This window comes from Phyllobates terribilis, unplaced genomic scaffold, assembly GCF_046119375.1.
Source record: "Phyllobates terribilis strain yellow unplaced genomic scaffold, ASM4611937v1 Scaffold_40__1_contigs__length_11209783, whole genome shotgun sequence".
NCBI classification, from domain to species: Eukaryota; Metazoa; Chordata; class Amphibia; order Anura; family Dendrobatidae; genus Phyllobates; species Phyllobates terribilis.
Window position 1 is genome coordinate 2,983,783 of NW_027362800.1, and position 14,557 is coordinate 2,998,339.

At 45.2% G+C, this 14,557-nt stretch overlaps 11 non-coding genes across 11 annotated transcripts; all 11 read right to left on the bottom strand.

Moving 5' to 3' along the window:
- Nucleotides 1-988: 988 nt before the first annotated feature.
- On the bottom strand, nucleotides 989-1,179 carry LOC141186539 (U2 spliceosomal RNA). Its single transcript, XR_012260807.1, has one exon. It is a non-coding gene; the product is annotated as a U2 spliceosomal RNA (small nuclear RNA).
- A 1,121-nt stretch (nucleotides 1,180-2,300) lies between these two features.
- Nucleotides 2,301-2,491, bottom strand: LOC141186540 (U2 spliceosomal RNA). The gene has a single exon (XR_012260808.1). It is a non-coding gene; the product is annotated as a U2 spliceosomal RNA (small nuclear RNA).
- Nucleotides 2,492-3,612: 1,121 nt separating this feature from the next.
- Nucleotides 3,613-3,803, bottom strand: LOC141186541 (U2 spliceosomal RNA). Its single transcript, XR_012260809.1, has one exon. It is a non-coding gene; the product is annotated as a U2 spliceosomal RNA (small nuclear RNA).
- Nucleotides 3,804-4,922: 1,119 nt separating this feature from the next.
- Nucleotides 4,923-5,113, bottom strand: LOC141186542 (U2 spliceosomal RNA). Its single transcript, XR_012260810.1, has one exon. It is a non-coding gene; the product is annotated as a U2 spliceosomal RNA (small nuclear RNA).
- Nucleotides 5,114-6,234: 1,121 nt separating this feature from the next.
- LOC141186543 (U2 spliceosomal RNA) lies at nucleotides 6,235-6,425 on the bottom strand. Its single transcript, XR_012260811.1, has one exon. It is a non-coding gene; the product is annotated as a U2 spliceosomal RNA (small nuclear RNA).
- Nucleotides 6,426-7,544: 1,119 nt separating this feature from the next.
- LOC141186545 (U2 spliceosomal RNA) lies at nucleotides 7,545-7,735 on the bottom strand. Its single transcript, XR_012260813.1, has one exon. It is a non-coding gene; the product is annotated as a U2 spliceosomal RNA (small nuclear RNA).
- A 1,126-nt stretch (nucleotides 7,736-8,861) lies between these two features.
- LOC141186546 (U2 spliceosomal RNA) lies at nucleotides 8,862-9,052 on the bottom strand. Its single transcript, XR_012260814.1, has one exon. It is a non-coding gene; the product is annotated as a U2 spliceosomal RNA (small nuclear RNA).
- A 1,120-nt stretch (nucleotides 9,053-10,172) lies between these two features.
- LOC141186547 (U2 spliceosomal RNA) lies at nucleotides 10,173-10,363 on the bottom strand. The gene has a single exon (XR_012260815.1). It is a non-coding gene; the product is annotated as a U2 spliceosomal RNA (small nuclear RNA).
- Nucleotides 10,364-11,483: 1,120 nt separating this feature from the next.
- On the bottom strand, nucleotides 11,484-11,674 carry LOC141186549 (U2 spliceosomal RNA). The gene has a single exon (XR_012260816.1). It is a non-coding gene; the product is annotated as a U2 spliceosomal RNA (small nuclear RNA).
- Nucleotides 11,675-12,794: 1,120 nt separating this feature from the next.
- LOC141184686 (U2 spliceosomal RNA) lies at nucleotides 12,795-12,985 on the bottom strand. Its single transcript, XR_012259418.1, has one exon. It is a non-coding gene; the product is annotated as a U2 spliceosomal RNA (small nuclear RNA).
- Nucleotides 12,986-14,105: 1,120 nt separating this feature from the next.
- On the bottom strand, nucleotides 14,106-14,296 carry LOC141186550 (U2 spliceosomal RNA). Its single transcript, XR_012260817.1, has one exon. It is a non-coding gene; the product is annotated as a U2 spliceosomal RNA (small nuclear RNA).
- Nucleotides 14,297-14,557: the final 261 nt, after the last annotated feature.

Genomic DNA, 14,557 nt, shown 5'->3' on the forward strand with positions numbered 1-14,557 from the left:
CGGCTTGCTGCTGCTGCAATCCACGCGTTTTAGATCTGCATAACTCCACCTCTTTTAGCACAGTACCCTCAACCCCCGGCTGTTCCCACCCGCCTCAACACCGTTGGAAGGGAGGAGAACCAATTAAGGCGGGGGGGGGGGTGGAACGAGCAGCTGTCTACCCTTAGCAGGAGGGTTGCTGATTAATTACCTCTCCTGCTGCTGCTGCTGGCTGTCCAGCAGCAGACTGAAGGTGGCTGCTGCTGTGCGCAGGTATATAAAGGCTCAGAGCCTATTATGACACGCGCAGCCAGCGTTCCATTGCCACATTCCGTCTACTGCAGACGGGATACCTGGATGGCTGAATGTCACTGAGAAGCTCACAGAGACCGCCATACGCAACAGTTTAAAAGAATGCCACAGACTAATCAACCAAACTTTTTGGGTTGGTTTCTCTTTTATAGTCTGCAGGCATTAAATGAAAGAAGTCAGTGTTCCAGCAGAGGGAGACAACGTTTCAGAAAAGGCATTGTAGCAAACCAAAAAAGAAATTTTAAGCGCAGCAGAGTAACCAGCTCACATACCTGTTAGCTCAGGTGAGTTTAAAAGGCTGCTGTTGATAACAAGGGCATTTGCTAAATAGATGGTGTGTGTGCAACAATATACTGAAAGGTCAATTATATTGTGCAGCTTATCTCACCACCTGTAGTTATTTAGGTGAAAGCTCCAAAATGCTTGCCTAATATGTCTGTTTATCCAAAAGGAAGTATAGAGGGAGAGCTAGATAGATAGCATTGCATTACATTACATTACATGGCAATGCAATGCACAGTTGCTGAAGTTGAACCAAAATGAGCTTGTCATCTGGCTTCTGCAACTTTTAACATGAAAAATCCAATGAGGAGAAGAAAAGCAAAGCCAAAGAGTCCATCCCAAAATCCGACAAACAAGCAATATGAACAAAAAGCATTGAATTCAATTCTTTCTGATTTTAGAAACTGCATTAAAGAAGGGGTGCACCGGTCCTGGAGATACTGCAATACCAGGTCAATGCGTGGAGTGGACAGAGCAAGCTCTTTTTCCATCTCCCTGTTCTAAAAATCCATTTAATATATGGTCCCCAGATAGGGGACGTATCAGATATTAAACTGATAAGAACAGATACTACACTTGATCTTAGCCAAAAGGCCGAGAAGCGATAAACAGAATTGGTTTCCGACTACGGTGCCACCCAAGGATTCTGAAAAGTCCATTTGTGGAGATGGCCACCTGGACTCCCGTTAAGAAGACATGCTGTCAACCTCTAGATCCCTCACATGCCTGCACTTTTCGGCTTGCTGCTGCTGCAATCCACGCGTTTTAGATCTGCATAACTCCACCTCTTTTAGCACAGTACCCTCAACCCCCGGCTGTTCCCACCCGCCTCAACACCATTGGAAGGGAGGAGAACCAATTAAGGTGGGGGGGGGGGTGGAACGAGCAGCTGTCTACCCTTAGCAGGAGGGTTGCTGATTAATTACCTCTCCTGCTGCTGCTGCTGCTGGCTGTCCAGCAGCAGACTGAAGGTGGCTGCTGCTGTGCGCAGGTATATAAAGGCTCAGAGCCTATTATGACACGCGCAGCCAGCGTTCCATTGCCACATTCCGTCTACTGCAGGCGGGATACCTGGATGGCTGAATGTCACTGAGAAGCTCACAGAGACCGCCATACGCAACAGTTTAAAAGAATGCCACAGACTAATCAACCAAACTTTTTGGGTTGGTTTCTCTTTTATAGTCTGCAGGCATTAAATGAAAGAAGTCAGTGTTCCAGCAGAGGGAGACAACGTTTCAGAAAAGGCATTGTAGCAAACCAAAAAAGAAATTTTAAGCGCAGCAGAGTAACCAGCTCACATACCTGTTAGCTCAGGTGAGTTTAAAAGGCTGCTGTTGATAACAAGGGCATTTGCTAAATAGATGGTGTGTGTGCAACAATATACTGAAAGGTCAATTATATTGTGCAGCTTATCTCACCACCTGTAGTTATTTAGGTGAAAGCTCCAAAATGCTTGCCTAATATGTCTGTTTATCCAAAAGGAAGTATAGAGGGAGAGCTAGATAGATAGCATTGCATTACATTACATTACATGGCAATGCAATGCACAGTTGCTGAAGTTGAACCAAAATGAGCTTGTCATCTGGCTTCTGCAACTTTTAACATGAAAAATCCAATGAGGAGAAGAAAAGCAAAGCCAAAGAGTCCATCCCAAAATCCGACAAACAAGCAAAATGAACAAAAAGCATTGAATTCAATTCTTTCTGATTTTAGAAACTGCATTAAAGAAGGGGTGCACCGGTCCTGGAGATACTGCAATACCAGGTCAATGCGTGGAGTGGACAGAGCAAGCTCTTTTTCCATCTCCCTGTTCTAAAAATCCATTTAATATATGGTCCCCAGATAGGGGACGTATCAGATATTAAACTGATAAGAACAGATACTACACTTGATCTTAGCCAAAAGGCCGAGAAGCGATAACCAGAATTGGTTTTCGACTACGGTGCCACCCAAGGATTCTGAAAAGTCCATTTGTGGAGATGGCCACCTGGACTCCCGTTAAGAAGACATGCTGTCAACCTCTAGATCCCTCACATGCCTGCACTTTTCGGCTTGCTGCTGCTGCAATCCACGCGTTTTAGATCTGCATAACTCCACCTCTTTTAGCACAGTACCCTCAACCCCCGGCTGTTCCCACCCGCCTCAACACCGTTGGAAGGGAGGAGAACCAATTAAGGCGGGGGGGGGGGTGGAACGAGCAGCTGTCTACCCTTAGCAGGAGGGTTGCTGATTAATTACCTCTCCTGCTGCTGCTGCTGCTGGCTGTCCAGCAGCAGACTGAAGGTGGCTGCTGCTGTGCGCAGGTATATAAAGGCTCAGAGCCTATTATGACACGCGCAGCCAGCGTTCCATTGCCACATTCCGTCTACTGCAGGCGGGATACCTGGATGGCTGAATGTCACTGAGAAGCTCACAGAGACCGCCATAAGCAACAGTTTAAAAGAATGCCACAGACTAATCAACCAAACTTTTTGGGTTGGTTTCTCTTTTATAGTCTGCAGGCATTAAATGAAAGAAGTCAGTGTTCCAGCAGAGGGAGACAACGTTTCAGAAAAGGCATTGTAGCAAACCAAAAAAGAAATTTTAAGCGCAGCAGAGTAACCAGCTCACATACCTGTTAGCTCAGGTGAGTTTAAAAGGCTGCTGTTGATAACAAGGGCATTTGCTAAATAGATGGTGTGTGTGCAACAATATACTGAAAGGTCAATTATATTGTGCAGCTTATCTCACCACCTGTAGTTATTTAGGTGAAAGCTCCAAAATGCTTGCCTAATATGTCTGTTTATCCAAAAGGAAGTATAGAGGGAGAGCTAGATAGATAGCATTGCATTACATTACATTACATGGCAATGCAATGCACAGTTGCTGAAGTTGAACCAAAATGAGCTTGTCATCTGGCTTCTGCAACTTTTAACATGAAAAATCCAATGAGGAGAAGAAAAGCAAAGCCAAAGAGTCCATCCCAAAATCCGACAAACAAGCAAAATGAACAAAAAGCATTGAATTCAATTCTTTCTGATTTTAGAAACTGCATTAAAGAAGGGGTGCACCGGTCCTGGAGATACTGCAATACCAGGTCAATGCGTGGAGTGGACAGAGCAAGCTCTTTTTCCATCTCCCTGTTCTAAAAATCCATTTAATATATGGTCCCCAGATAGGGGACGTATCAGATATTAAACTGATAAGAACAGATACTACACTTGATCTTAGCCAAAAGGCCGAGAAGCGATAACCAGAATTGGTTTCCGACTACGGTGCCACCCAAGGATTCTGAAAAGTCCATTTGTGGAGATGGCCACCTGGACTCCCGTTAAGAAGACATGCTGTCAACCTCTAGATCCCTCACATGCCTGCACTTTTCGGCTTGCTGCTGCTGCAATCCACGCGTTTTAGATCTGCATAACTCCACCTCTTTTAGCACAGTACCCTCAACCCCCGGCTGTTCCCACCCGCCTCAACACCGTTGGAAGGGAGGAGAACCAATTAAGGCGGGGGGGGGTGGAACGAGCAGCTGTCTACCCTTAGCAGGAGGGTTGCTGATTAATTACCTCTCCTGCTGCTGCTGCTGCTGGCTGTCCAGCAGCAGACTGAAGGTGGCTGCTGCTGTGCGCAGGTATATAAAGGCTCAGAGCCTATTATGACACGCGCAGCCAGCGTTCCATTGCCACATTCCGTCTACTGCAGGCGGGATACCTGGATGGCTGAATGTCACTGAGAAGCTCACAGAGACCGCCATAAGCAACAGTTTAAAAGAATGCCACAGACTAATCAACCAAACTTTTTGGGTTGGTTTCTCTTTTATAGTCTGCAGGCATTAAATGAAAGAAGTCAGTGTTCCAGCAGAGGGAGACAACGTTTCAGAAAAGGCATTGTAGCAAACCAAAAAAGAAATTTTAAGCGCAGCAGAGTAACCAGCTCACATACCTGTTAGCTCAGGTGAGTTTAAAAGGCTGCTGTTGATAACAAGGGCATTTGCTAAATAGATGGTGTGTGTGCAACAATATACTGAAAGGTCAATTATATTGTGCAGCTTATCTCACCACCTGTAGTTATTTAGGTGAAAGCTCCAAAATGCTTGCCTAATATGTCTGTTTATCCAAAAGGAAGTATAGAGGGAGAGCTAGATAGATAGCATTGCATTACATTACATTACATGGCAATGCAATGCACAGTTGCTGAAGTTGAACCAAAATGAGCTTGTCATCTGGCTTCTGCAACTTTTAACATGAAAAATCCAATGAGGAGAAGAAAAGCAAAGCCAAAGAGTCCATCCCAAAATCCGACAAACAAGCAAAATGAACAAAAAGCATTGAATTCAATTCTTTCTGATTTTAGAAACTGCATTAAAGAAGGGGTGCACCGGTCCTGGAGATACTGCAATACCAGGTCAATGCGTGGAGTGGACAGAGCAAGCTCTTTTTCCATCTCCCTGTTCTAAAAATCCATTTAATATATGGTCCCCAGATAGGGGACGTATCAGATATTAAACTGATAAGAACAGATACTACACTTGATCTTAGCCAAAAGGCCGAGAAGCGATAACCAGAATTGGTTTTCGACTACGGTGCCACCCAAGGATTCTGAAAAGTCCATTTGTGGAGATGGCCACCTGGACTCCCGTTAAGAAGACATGCTGTCAACCTCTAGATCCCTCACATGCCTGCACTTTTCGGCTTGCTGCTGCTGCAATCCACGCGTTTTAGATCTGCATAACTCCACCTCTTTTAGCACAGTACCCTCAACCCCCGGCTGTTCCCACCCGCCTCAACACCGTTGGAAGGGAGGAGAACCAATTAAGGCGGGGGGGGGGGTGGAACGAGCAGCTGTCTACCCTTAGCAGGAGGGTTGCTGATTAATTACCTCTCCTGCTGCTGCTGCTGCTGGCTGTCCAGCAGCAGACTGAAGGTGGCTGCTGCTGTGCGCAGGTATATAAAGGCTCAGAGCCTATTATGACACGCGCAGCCAGCGTTCCATTGCCACATTCCGTCTACTGCAGGCGGGATACCTGGATGGCTGAATGTCACTGAGAAGCTCACAGAGACCGCCATAAGCAACAGTTTAAAAGAATGCCACAGACTAATCAACCAAACTTTTTGGGTTGGTTTCTCTTTTATAGTCTGCAGGCATTAAATGAAAGAAGTCAGTGTTCCAGCAGAGGGAGACAACGTTTCAGAAAAGGCATTGTAGCAAACCAAAAAAGAAATTTTAAGCGCAGCAAAGTAACCAGCTCACATACCTGTTAGCTCAGGTGAGTTTAAAAGGCTGCTGTTGATAACAAGGGCATTTGCTAAATAGATGGTGTGTGTGCAACAATATACTGAAAGGTCAATTATATTGTGCAGCTTATCTCACCACCTGTAGTTATTTAGGTGAAAGCTCCAAAATGCTTGCCTAATATGTCTGTTTATCCAAAAGGAAGTATAGAGGGAGAGCTAGATAGATAGCATTGCATTACATTACATTACATGGCAATGCAATGCACAGTTGCTGAAGTTGAACCAAAATGAGCTTGTCATCTGGCTTCTGCAACTTTTAACATGAAAAATCCAATGAGGAGAAGAAAAGCAAAGCCAAAGAGTCCATCCCAAAATCCGACAAACAAGCAAAATGAACAAAAAGCATTGAATTCAATTCTTTCTGATTTTAGAAACTGCATTAAAGAAGGGGTGCACCGGTCCTGGAGATACTGCAATACCAGGTCAATGCGTGGAGTGGACAGAGCAAGCTCTTTTTCCATCTCCCTGTTCTAAAAATCCATTTAATATATGGTCCCCAGATAGGGGACGTATCAGATATTAAACTGATAAGAACAGATACTACACTTGATCTTAGCCAAAAGGCCGAGAAGCGATAACCAGAATTGGTTTCCGACTACGGTGCCACCCAAGGATTCTGAAAAGTCCATTTGTGGAGATGGCCACCTGGACTCCCGTTAAGAAGACATGCTGTCAACCTCTAGATCCCTCACATGCCTGCACTTTTCGGCTTGCTGCTGCTGCAATCCACGCGTTTTAGATCTGCATAACTCCCCCTTTTTTAGCTCAGTACCCTCAACCCCCGGCTGTTCCCACCCGCCTCAACACCGTTGGAAGGGAGGAGAACCAATTAAGGCGGGGGGGGGTGGAACGAGCAGCTGTCTACCCTTAGCAGGAGGGTTGCTGATTAATTACCTCTCCTGCTGCTGCTGCTGCTGGCTGTCCAGCAGCAGACTGAAGGTGGCTGCTGCTGTGCGCAGGTATATAAAGGCTCAGAGCCTATTATGACACGCGCAGCCAGCGTTCCATTGCCACATTCCGTCTACTGCAGGCGGGATACCTGGATGGCTGAATGTCACTGAGAAGCTCACAGAGACCGCCATAAGCAACAGTTTAAAAGAATGCCACAGACTAATCAACCAAACTTTTTGGGTTGGTTTCTCTTTTATAGTCTGCAGGCATTAAATGAAAGAAGTCAGTGTTCCAGCAGAGGGAGACAACGTTTCAGAAAAGGCATTGTAGCAAACCAAAAAAGAAATTTTAAGCGCAGCAGAGTAACCAGCTCACATACCTGTTAGCTCAGGTGAGTTTAAAAGGCTGCTGTTGATAACAAGGGCATTTGCTAAATAGATGGTGTGTGTGCAACAATATACTGAAAGGTCAATTATATTGTGCAGCTTATCTCACCACCTGTAGTTATTTAGGTGAAAGCTCCAAAATGCTTGCCTAATATGTCTGTTTATCCAAAAGGAAGTATAGAGGGAGAGCTAGATAGATAGCATTGCATTACATTACATTACATGGCAATGCAATGCACAGTTGCTGAAGTTGAACCAAAATGAGCTTGTCATCTGGCTTCTGCAACTTTTAACATGAAAAATCCAATGAGGAGAAGAAAAGCAAAGCCAAAGAGTCCATCCCAAAATCCGACAAACAAGCAAAATGAACAAAAAGCATTGAATTCAATTCTTTCTGATTTTAGAAACTGCATTAAAGAAGGGGTGCACCGGTCCTGGAGATACTGCAATACCAGGTCAATGCGTGGAGTGGACAGAGCAAGCTCTTTTTCCATCTCCCTGTTCTAAAAATCCATTTAATATATGGTCCCCAGATAGGGGACGTATCAGATATTAAACTGATAAGAACAGATACTACACTTGATCTTAGCCAAAAGGCCGAGAAGCGATAACCAGAATTGGTTTCCGACTACGGTGCCACCCAAGGATTCTGAAAAGTCCATTTGTGGAGATGGCCACCTGGACTCCCGTTAAGAAGACATGCTGTCAACCTCTAGATCCCTCACATGCCTGCACTTTTCGGCTTGCTGCTGCTGCAATCCACGCGTTTTAGATCTGCATAACTCCACCTCTTTTAGCACAGTACCCTCAACCCCCGGCTGTTCCCACCCGCCTCAACACCGTTGGAAGGGAGGAGAACCAATTAAGGCGGGGGGGGGGGGGGGGTGGAACGAGCAGCTGTCTACCCTTAGCAGGAGGGTTGCTGATTAATTACCTCTCCTGCTGCTGCTGCTGCTGGCTGTCCAGCAGCAGACTGAAGGTGGCTGCTGCTGTGCGCAGGTATATAAAGGCTCAGAGCCTATTATGACACGCGCAGCCAGCGTTCCATTGCCACATTCCGTCTACTGCAGGCGGGATACCTGGATGGCTGAATGTCACTGAGAAGCTCACAGAGACCGCCATAAGCAACAGTTTAAAAGAATGCCACAGACTAATCAACCAAACTTTTTGGGTTGGTTTCTCTTTTATAGTCTGCAGGCATTAAATGAAAGAAGTCAGTGTTCCAGCAGAGGGAGACAACGTTTCAGAAAAGGCATTGTAGCAAACCAAAAAAGAAATTTTAAGCGCAGCAGAGTAACCAGCTCACATACCTGTTAGCTCAGGTGAGTTTAAAAGGCTGCTGTTGATAACAAGGGCATTTGCTAAATAGATGGTGTGTGTGCAACAATATACTGAAAGGTCAATTATATTGTGCAGCTTATCTCACCACCTGTAGTTATTTAGGTGAAAGCTCCAAAATGCTTGCCTAATATGTCTGTTTATCCAAAAGGAAGTATAGAGGGAGAGCTAGATAGATAGCATTGCATTACATTACATTACATGGCAATGCAATGCACAGTTGCTGAAGTTGAACCAAAATGAGCTTGTCATCTGGCTTCTGCAACTTTTAACATGAAAAATCCAATGAGGAGAAGAAAAGCAAAGCCAAAGAGTCCATCCCAAAATCCGACAAACAAGCAAAATGAACAAAAAGCATTGAATTCAATTCTTTCTGATTTTAGAAACTGCATTAAAGAAGGGGTGCACCGGTCCTGGAGATACTGCAATACCAGGTCAATGCGTGGAGTGGACAGAGCAAGCTCTTTTTCCATCTCCCTGTTCTAAAAATCCATTTAATATATGGTCCCCAGATAGGGGACGTATCAGATATTAAACTGATAAGAACAGATACTACACTTGATCTTAGCCAAAAGGCCGAGAAGCGATAACCAGAATTGGTTTCCGACTATGGTGCCACCCAAGGATTCTGAAAAGTCCATTTGTGGAGATGGCCACCTGGACTCCCGTTAAGAAGACATGCTGTCAACCTCTAGATCCCTCACATGCCTGCACTTTTCGGCTTGCTGCTGCTGCAATCCACGCGTTTTAGATCTGCATAACTCCACCTCTTTTAGCACAGTACCCTCAACCCCCGGCTGTTCCCACCCGCCTCAACACCGTTGGAAGGGAGGAGAACCAATTAAGGCGGGGGGGGGGTGGAACGAGCAGCTGTCTACCCTTAGCAGGAGGGTTGCTGATTAATTACCTCTCCTGCTGCTGCTGCTGCTGGCTGTCCAGCAGCAGACTGAAGGTGGCTGCTGCTGTGCGCAGGTATATAAAGGCTCAGAGCCTATTATGACACGCGCAGCCAGCGTTCCATTGCCACATTCCGTCTACTGCAGGCGGGATACCTGGATGGCTGAATGTCACTGAGAAGCTCACAGAGACCGCCATAAGCAACAGTTTAAAAGAATGCCACAGACTAATCAACCAAACTTTTTGGGTTGGTTTCTCTTTTATAGTCTGCAGGCATTAAATGAAAGAAGTCAGTGTTCCAGCAGAGGGAGACAACGTTTCAGAAAAGGCATTGTAGCAAACCAAAAAAGAAATTTTAAGCGCAGCAGAGTAACCAGCTCACATACCTGTTAGCTCAGGTGAGTTTAAAAGGCTGCTGTTGATAACAAGGGCATTTGCTAAATAGATGGTGTGTGTGCAACAATATACTGAAAGGTCAATTATATTGTGCAGCTTATCTCACCACCTGTAGTTATTTAGGTGAAAGCTCCAAAATGCTTGCCTAATATGTCTGTTTATCCAAAAGGAAGTATAGAGGGAGAGCTAGATAGATAGCATTGCATTACATTACATTACATGGCAATGCAATGCACAGTTGCTGAAGTTGAACCAAAATGAGCTTGTCATCTGGCTTCTGCAACTTTTAACATGAAAAATCCAATGAGGAGAAGAAAAGCAAAGCCAAAGAGTCCATCCCAAAATCCGACAAACAAGCAAAATGAACAAAAAGCATTGAATTCAATTCTTTCTGATTTTAGAAACTGCATTAAAGAAGGGGTGCACCGGTCCTGGAGATACTGCAATACCAGGTCAATGCGTGGAGTGGACAGAGCAAGCTCTTTTTCCATCTCCCTGTTCTAAAAATCCATTTAATATATGGTCCCCAGATAGGGGACGTATCAGATATTAAACTGATAAGAACAGATACTACACTTGATCTTAGCCAAAAGGCCGAGAAGCGATAACCAGAATTGGTTTCCGACTACGGTGCCACCCAAGGATTCTGAAAAGTCCATTTGTGGAGATGGCCACCTGGACTCCCGTTAAGAAGACATGCTGTCAACCTCTAGATCCCTCACATGCCTGCACTTTTCGGCTTGCTGCTGCTGCAATCCACGCGTTTTAGATCTGCATAACTCCACCTCTTTTAGCACAGTACCCTCAACCCCCGGCTGTTCCCACCCGCCTCAACACCGTTGGAAGGGAGGAGAACCAATTAAGGCGGGGGGGGGGTGGAACGAGCAGCTGTCTACCCTTAGCAGGAGGGTTGCTGATTAATTACCTCTCCTGCTGCTGCTGCTGCTGGCTGTCCAGCAGCAGACTGAAGGTGGCTGCTGCTGTGCGCAGGTATATAAAGGCTCAGAGCCTATTATGACACGCGCAGCCAGCGTTCCATTGCCACATTCCGTCTACTGCAGGCGGGATACCTGGATGGCTGAATGTCACTGAGAAGCTCACAGAGACCGCCATAAGCAACAGTTTAAAAGAATGCCACAGACTAATCAACCAAACTTTTTGGGTTGGTTTCTCTTTTATAGTCTGCAGGCATTAAATGAAAGAAGTCAGTGTTCCAGCAGAGGGAGACAACGTTTCAGAAAAGGCATTGTAGCAAACCAAAAAAGAAATTTTAAGCGCAGCAGAGTAACCAGCTCACATACCTGTTAGCTCAGGTGAGTTTAAAAGGCTGCTGTTGATAACAAGGGCATTTGCTAAATAGATGGTGTGTGTGCAACAATATACTGAAAGGTCAATTATATTGTGCAGCTTATCTCACCACCTGTAGTTATTTAGGTGAAAGCTCCAAAATGCTTGCCTAATATGTCTGTTTATCCAAAAGGAAGTATAGAGGGAGAGCTAGATAGATAGCATTGCATTACATTACATTACATGGCAATGCAATGCACAGTTGCTGAAGTTGAACCAAAATGAGCTTGTCATCTGGCTTCTGCAACTTTTAACATGAAAAATCCAATGAGGAGAAGAAAAGCAAAGCCAAAGAGTCCATCCCAAAATCCGACAAACAAGCAAAATGAACAAAAAGCATTGCATTCAATTCTTTCTGATTTTAGAAACTGCATTAAAGAAGGGGTGCACCGGTCCTGGAGATACTGCAATACCAGGTCAATGCGTGGAGTGGACAGAGCAAGCTCTTTTTCCATCTCCCTGTTCTAAAAATCCATTTAATATATGGTCCCCAGATAGGGGACGTATCAGATATTAAACTGATAAGAACAGATACTACACTTGATCTTAGCCAAAAGGCCGAGAAGCGATAACCAGAATTGGTTTCCGACTACGGTGCCACCCAAGGATTCTGAAAAGTCCATTTGTGGAGATGGCCACCTGGACTCCCGTTAAGAAGACATGCTGTCAACCTCTAGATCCCTCACATGCCTGCACTTTTCGGCTTGCTGCTGCTGCAATCCACGCGTTTTAGATCTGCATAACTCCACCTCTTTTAGCACAGTACCCTCAACTCCCGGCTGTTCCCACCCGCCTCAACACCGTTGGAAGGGAGGAGAACCAATTAAGGCGGGGGGGGGGTGGAACGAGCAGCTGTCTACCCTTAGCAGGAGGGTTGCTGATTAATTACCTCTCCTGCTGCTGCTGCTGCTGGCTGTCCAGCAGCAGACTGAAGGTAGCTGCTGCTGTGCGCAGGTATATAAAGGCTCAGAGCCTATTATGACACGCGCAGCCAGCGTTCCATTGCCACATTCCGTCTACTGCAGGCGGGATACCTGGATGGCTGAATGTCACTGAGAAGCTCACAGAGACCGCCATAAGCAACAGTTTAAAAGAATGCCACAGACTAATCAACCAAACTTTTTGGGTTGGTTTCTCTTTTATAGTCTGCAGGCATTAAATGAAAGAAGTCAGTGTTCCAGCAGAGGGAGACAACGTTTCAGAAAAGGCATTGTAGCAAACCAAAAAAGAAATTTTAAGCGCAGCAGAGTAACCAGCTCACATACCTGTTAGCTCAGGTGAGTTTAAAAGGCTGCTGTTGATAACAAGGGCATATGCTAAATAGATGGTGTGTGTGCAACAATATACTGAAAGGTCAATTATATTGTGCAGCTTATCTCACCACCTGTAGTTATTTAGGTGAAAGCTCCAAAATGCTTGCCTAATATGTCTGTTTATCCAAAAGGAAGTATAGAGGGAGAGCTAGATAGATAGCATTGCATTACATTACATTACATGGCAATGCAATGCACAGTTGTTGAAGTTGAACCAAAATGAGCTTGTCATCTGGCTTCTGCAACTTTTAACATGAAAAATCCAATGAGGAGAAGAAAAGCAAAGCCAAAGAGTCCATCCCAAAATCCGACAAACAAGCAAAATGAACAAAAAGCATTGAATTCAATTCTTTCTGATTTTAGAAACTGCATTAAAGAAGGGGTGCACCGGTCCTGGAGATACTGCAATACCAGGTCAATGTGTGGAGTGGACAGAGCAAGCTCTTTTTCCATCTCCCTGTTCTAAAAATCCATTTAATATATGGTCCCCAGATAGGGGACGTATCAGATATTAAACTGATAAGAACAGATACTACACTTGATCTTAGCCAAAAGGCCGAGAAGCGATAACCAGAATTGGTTTCCGACTACGGTGCCACCCAAGGATTCTGAAAAGTCCATTTGTGGAGATGGCCACCTGGACTCCCGTTAAGAAGACATGCTGTCAACCTCTAGATCCCTCACATGCCTGCACTTTTCGGCTTGCTGCTACTGCAATCCACGCGTTTTAGATCTGCATAACTCCACCTCTTTTAGCACAGTACCCTCAACCCCCGGCTGTTCCCACCCGCCTCAACACCGTTGGAAGGGAGGAGAACCAAATAAGGCGAGGGGGGGGTGGAACGAGCAGCTGTCTACCCTTAGCAGGAGGGTTGCTGATTAATTACCTCTCCTGCTGCTGCTGCTGCTGGCTGTCCAGCAGCAGACTGAAGGTGGCTGCTGCTGTGCGCAGGTATATAAAGGCTCAGAGCCTATTATGACACGCGCAGCCAGCGTTCCATTGCCACATTCCGTCTACTGCAGGCGGGATACCTGGATGGCTGAATGTCACTGAGAAGCTCACAGAGACCGCCATAAGCAACAGTTTAAAAGAATGCCACAGACTAATCAACCAAACTTTTTGGGTTGGTTTCTCTTTTATAGTCTGCAGGCATTAAATGAAAGAAGTCAGTGTTCCAGCAGAGGGAGACAACGTTTCAGAAAAGGCATTGTAGCAAACCAAAAAAGAAATTTTAAGCGCAGCAGAGTAACCAGCTCACATACCTGTTAGCTCAGGTGAGTTTAAAAGGCTGCTGTTGATAACAAGGGCATTTGCTAAATAGATGGTGTGTGTGCAACAATATACTGAAAGGTCAATTATATTGTGCAGCTTATCTCACCACCTGTAGTTATTTAGGTGAAAGCTCCAAAATGCTTGCCTAATATGTCTGTTTATCCAAAGGGAAGTATAGAGGGAGAGCTAGATAGATAGCATTGCATTACATTACATTACATGGCAATGCAATGCACAGTTGCTGAAGTTGAACCAAAATGAGCTTGTCATCTGGCTTCTGCAACTTTTAACATGAAATATCCAATGAGGAGAAGAAAAGCAAAGCCAAAGAGTCCATCCCAAAATCCGACAAACAAGCAAAATGAACAAAAAGCATTGAATTCAATTCTTTCTGATTTTAGAAACTGCATTAAAGAAGGGGTGCACCGGTCCTGGAGATACTGCAATACCAGGTCAATGCGTGGAGTGGACAGAGCAAGCTCTTTTTCCATCTCCCTGTTCTAAAAATCCATTTAATATATGGTCCCCAGATAGGGGACGTATCAGATATTAAACTGATAAGAACAGATACTACACTTGATCTTAGCCAAAAGGCCGAGAAGCGATAACCAGAATTGGTTTCCGACTACGGTGCCACCCAAGGATTCTGAAAAGTCCATTTGTGGAGATGGCCACCTGGACTCCCGTTAAGAAGACATGCTGTCAACCTCTAGATCCCTCACATGCCTGCACTTTTCGGCTTGCTGCTGCTGCAATCCACGCGTTTTAGATCTGCATAACTCCACCTCTTTTAGCACAGTACCCTCAACCCCCGGCTGTTCCCACCCGCCTCAACACCGTTGGAAGGGAGGAGAACCAATTAAGGCG